This window comes from Drosophila bipectinata, chromosome 3R (assembly GCF_030179905.1).
Source record: "Drosophila bipectinata strain 14024-0381.07 chromosome 3R, DbipHiC1v2, whole genome shotgun sequence".
Lineage (NCBI taxonomy): Eukaryota > Metazoa > Arthropoda > Insecta > Diptera > Drosophilidae > Drosophila > Drosophila bipectinata.
The window spans coordinates 17596222-17602221 of record NC_091739.1 but is presented as its reverse complement, the minus strand read 5'-3'; positions in this window follow the sequence as shown (position 1 = coordinate 17602221).

Sequence of the window (6000 nt, the reverse complement as noted above, 5' to 3'; positions counted from 1 at the left end):
CAATGGGCCACTTGACATTGTGCTGCATTTTCGCCTGGGTCGTTTCCGTCCTGTCTCACTTGATAGTCATTTTGTGGTTTTCAAGTGCGAATGAGCACTTTATGTGCTCGTTAAATCGCACAAACTGGGCCAAGTGTGAGCGCTGAAGTGCCGACATTAGTGGGTTAATATTGATTGGGTTTGCTTGGCAGGCCAGCTTTCCTATTGTCTCTTCCGATTTTCTCATTCAGTTTACTGTCAGCCGTTTAAAAGAAATAATTTTCTTTTGGTGGAATTTTCAATATTTTACAACCTAAATACATTAAAAGCGCATTTTGGTGGAGACTTCTGAGGTGATGTGTTTTTAATTAAAATGGCAAAATCATGGCGACGTGAAGCAGCAGGAAGCAAACAACTTTCGAAACTAAACGCGAATGACATGCACGGTCAACATTCCCCACGGAGACTCAAAATAAACAGGCCTAGAGCAGAGCCAAACAAAACGAAATGGAAATGCATTTTGTGCAGGAGTAGGCACTCTCAGACGCAATTGCAGACGCAGACGGGAGACACGAGGGAGAATTGCCTGGCCAAACATATTTTATTGCCTTGAAACGTGTGTTTTAGGTGGCGGTGACTGAGGTGAAAACTAGTTACCTGCGCCTGCGTAAGCCGGCTAAAAAAAAGTGAAGTGCTCTATCCATAAGTGATAAATGTATAGGCGGAAGGCAGACCAAAGTTGACTGGCCAGGCGGAGCACCTTTAATTGATTTGCCATTGTTCCGGCTCAGACAAAAGCCCGACGCGAGCCAAATCTCAGAGGTCAAAAATTTATGAGAGCCTTTTGTATTCGACCGAAATGGATATCCGTTCGCATGCGCAATTTTATGCTCGACCACTGGCTCTAATAACATAAGAATTTGCATACCAAATCTGGCCAAGTCAAGTGAAATGCCTTGGAGTCCAAAAGAAACCGCGAGTGAGTGAGTCAACAAAGCGCATTGTCAACGCTTCGACTTTGACTTTCTACTCACAGACGAACAGTTTTGCTTTCAAAATGGGTATTTGTGACGAAAACTTTGTCAACTCCAGCCCTAACTTTTTTTATGGCCGACTAATTGTAGACACATCCCCGCCACTCAGAGTCGTATGGCGAAGAAATGCTTTTCGTTATACCGCCTGCTGAAAAGAAAGTCAAGGTCTTTGCCGAGAGACATGAGCGGTGAACTTGCTTTGCAGCTTTTGGCATTTAGTGGCCATAAAAAATTAGCAAAATGACATGAGCAAGCTATTTAGAATTTTCATGATAAACAGAAACCCATGACCGACCAATAGAGTAACGACAACGGGTTTTTGTGCTCGCCATGGTGGCAAAAACTATTAATAAATTAATAACAGAATCTCAAGAGAAGCCAACAAATACAAAACAAAAGTGTGCACAAAAAAAAGAAAAGAAAGCTAACATAGGAATGCTGAGAGGTTTGATGCTCTATATGATCCGGGTTTATTGGTTTTTTATTTAATTTTAAAGTAACCTATATAAGGATTAGGATTTATATAAGGATTTAAACGAAATGTATACAGTAGTAAAGTAAAAAGTTATTTCCAGTTACTTATATGATTTTTATGTTTTTTATTGGTATTTTTACATTTTCAAATTCTCTTATATTCCCTTCGAAATTTTTAGTTTTTTCTTTACTTTTCCAACCTCTTAGCAAAAGCTAATAGCCCCGTTTTCGATTGCGCTAGAATAAAATCAAGAATCTAGCAACAATAGCCGGCTTTTGTTGACTCAGTCTGGTTGCGTGCTGTTCCCAAAAGTGGACTGCCTTCAGCGGAGTGGTTTGGCATTCTTGTCGAACGGTGGCTGCCGCTCGTGGCTGATCTGGCCGATCTGGCGATCACCGCTTAGCTCCCGAGCACAGACCGGCACTTCGATTGGATTATGATTTGCACCTCTCCCGCATCGTTTTTTCCCCAACGACCAGTTCGCCGCTAAATGTCAATGGGGTTCACAATTAAAAAACTTGGCTATAGTCATTAGTTGGCTGGCATCTGAAGTTGAGTTCTAAAACAAAAGACTTAGGCAACAAACTTGTTAGGCAGATGTCGCTGACTGCTCAATTAAGAGGTCAATTTATACACCCAGGCCATGGCCTAAAATGGACGAGCGGATTTTTGTGTTTTTGTTTCTCCCTCGACCTTTTACACTTAATAAATTTTGATGCAAACTAGTTGGCAACGGCACCAGCAGCCCTGGCTGATAATCAAATTAAACGCTTATCAGTTAGTTTGGCAAACTGCTGCAACAATCGCCGTAATTAAAGACAGACAAATGAGCAATGACTTGACTGACTCCACTTGGGGGCCAAGTTCATTCGTGCATATCGAATCGCGTATACGCACTGTGTGCACTGACGACACCGCAAAACCAGGGGGTCTCACAAATGGTTCGCATTTGTACAAAAATAATTGATGGCAAAGCGGATCTAAAATGCTTGAGAAAATGCGATTTTTGCATTAAAAGTTTTCTTTCAGAGCAGCAGGAACTAAGATTTTATTTATTCAAATTACTAATTTATGTGCGTTTCTAAATATTCACTTTTTTTGAAAATATTTGAAGGTCGTTTAAAATCAGATTATTTATTTCTATGCAACTTTGTGGTTCTTCCAACCTGATCATTTCGCCTTCGTGGCTTTTTGTTATTGCTCTCAAGATTCACAATCTCTGCGTTTGGCTGCCATTCTAAATGGTTTATTAATTTTTATTGCCAGTTTTTCGATGACTTTGAAGTGGGCTAGGCCAGTATATATCTGAAGCCCACATCGCTTTAGTTTTTTTTATAAAAATTGGGTAATTATTAATTATGTCATAAATATCCATGCCGTTTTGTAAACAATTAAGCGTAAAATTCAATGTCTACCATTGGTCGCGGATAGTCAAATAGATCGAGTCAAGTTGGTCAAAATTAATGGCGTACGGCTGACGCTTGAAAAATGCCCAAATAATGAGTCATTTAAGACAGTAGCCCAAAATGTTCCACGTAATTCTCTACGCTTAGCAAATGCTAAATAGTTGTTATACAGTACCCGGCGCCAGTTAAAGTTCATAAAAACTCAATTAGGGATTTCTCGAACACCACTTTTTTGGTGACGTTTTCGCCGCTTACCTTGTGAAGGTCGATCAACAACTTTTAAAGCCCCCGTATCACACGAGGCGAAATGTGAATCACATTTTCGCATTTTGTATGCAGCCGGCGACGTTGTCACAACAGCCTTGAGCGCCAAACACTTTGCATGAGAGAGCGGACCCAAAAATAAAACACAAACAATAAACTGTTGCATAAATCTTGGTCGGCTTCCTGTGTGAAAAACTTTCACAAGCCATTTGCCAAAAGCAACATTTTATAATAATTATTATTGAGCTGGGTGTCATGTTATACATGCATCAATTTTATGGATTTTATATCGCAAATGGTGTTTACCTAACAAGAGCCCATGTGAAGATCTGCAGTTGGACTTTGAAGTCATGGTCAGGGTCGGTTAACCTAAAGCTGTCAACAATTCAGATTAATCCTACGCATAAATACACATAAAACATCTATAATAAATATTTATTAAAGTGTTTATTTTATGTGAACGATTATACACCTAAAAAATTAATAATAACCCACCAAATTTAAGCCCTAGAATTGTTACTGCTAAGCTTCTTATTTTTCATTCTAAGATTTATGTTTATGATTCTCGAAAGGCAAGTTGTAAATTTATTAGAAGAATTCCCAGGGTCTAAAGCTTTTTGAGTCACTTAAAAATACCCCTATATATATATAGGATTATTCAAAGAAATGCTGTTAAGCCAATTTAAATCCCGCCAGAGAAGATTATGCATCCGAGTGGCCCGACCTATGATGTCATGTCTTCGAAATGAATTTTTCGGTTATTTTTGAGCTTGAGCTTGGGTTTTGCTTTCTGGTTGTTTATCAGATATCTGGGTATCGGTCCAGCAGGCGCAGCGGTCTTTTTGAACGCATTTTATTAGCTTGGTTGTGTACACTTATATATATGTATATGGATGTATACATATCCAGGCTTTGGGCATATTATATGGGTATAGTTGTCTGAGCGGTGTCTGCATTCACAACCGGTGTGGCTGTCTTCGCACTGGCTTGGCTTTTGTTTGTTTTATATAGTCGCACATACTTACATATATGTATCTGTGTATATATCCCTCGTTCAGTCTCGACATGTCTGCATTTAAATGCATTTTGTGTATATATATATATAACACACAATATATGTGCATATGGATTTGCTTTACTTTTACTTTCATGTGCAACTGGTTGCTGACTGCAATGGGGAAGTGTTACCCGAGTGCCGGTAAGTGTGTGTGGGTTTAGTTTTTTGTTTCAGTGTATGCGTTGTTTTTGCAGCGACTGCAATGAAAACGGTTTGTAAAGTGATTGTCAATCATTTTTGGTGGCATGTCGCTTAACTGCTTTGACAATAAAAAGCCAACAAAGCCCCACAATGGCAGCTGCTACACATTTTTTCGGGGCTTTGGCCACAATTCATTGGCCGCCCGAGTTGGCTCAATTAAGCATTTAGTGCTTTTAAGCATTGCGAAATAATTAGGTAATAAATATCAATACATCTCACTAAATGCTGCTTATTAAATTAATTATACTTGGTAGATTATTTTACCCAGAATCCCATTCCCCACTGATCATATCTGTGGATAAATTAATGGCGGTCTGAAATAAATTAATTCTATTAACTCAAGCAACGTTTATGCCCCACTTTTTTATCCTCTTATGTACCTGCTTTGATTTATTTGACTTTAATCATCCAATAATAAACAATAAAAGTTAGACACAACAGACCCCGAAAAATAAGCCAACAAAATATTGACGTAATATTTGGCTGCGGTGCAGAGCAAATTGGCTAAATGTTTTTGGTGAACAAATAAGGAAAACTAAGCCAATTTAAAGCGCACCGACTTGCCAGCTTTTATTTGGGTTTCGGTATCTTTTGAAACAGACCCGAATCGAGATTAACTTGAATGAGATTTCTGGTGATTTTGTGGCCTTCGTTTGGCCAACTCTCTTTTAATTTTTATTATCGTGAAATTTTCATGTGTAACTCGAATGAAGACATTACAAGCCAAACCAACAGTAAAGTGGAAAAACGAAATGAGAAAATTTTTGGCTTCTCCCATGTAACCAGGGAATGGCATCCAAAAAATAAATTTTTCGCGTTTTTATGTAATGTGAAATTGGCTCTGGGATTTCATTTGGCATTTTCGCCTATGTCAAATTTAATTTTAAATTTCTATGTAGATTATACTCTTAATTATGTCAATTATTATTGAACAACTTTCCCTGTCCTTTATCTCCGATCGAGTTGCATGCGAATGGCTAAGAAAAAATCACACAGGTATCGGGTTTTAATTTTTCCCGGCCCAATGGCTGAGGGAAGTGGGTGCTTATCTTTGTGGCCATTTGAGTTGGCAAATTGGTTAATGCAATCATATGATATCTCTTGAGGTATTTTTTCTAATTAAATTTAAGTGTTTCCGATGGCTTACATAAATAAAAATAATTCAATTCGGGTAAAGTACAGAGTTGCAAGCCCAAACTGCCGTCTTAGTTTCTAAAATATTGCCCCATTCAAGAATAGAGTGCATAAACTAAAGTTGCATTATTGTTAGTATCTTTTTCGTTTGTTTTTTTTTATATAATTTCGTGGCAGTAGCAGCCTCTCAATGACACTGCGATAAGCTTTAAGAAAAACTCCAACAAACAAACAAAAAGACAATGCAACATTGGCAGGGTTTGTGCAATGCCACAAGCTCAGATCTGCACTATTCTTATATTTTTGCATTTTTATTGTATATGCCACCACAAGAGGCACCGACAACAACCCAAAACCCCAAGAGACTTGGTGCACATTTGATACTTTTTGACGGCTCCGAGTTGGTTTTGAGTTGGATTTGATTTGAGTGGTGCGAGTTCTTTGGGCACA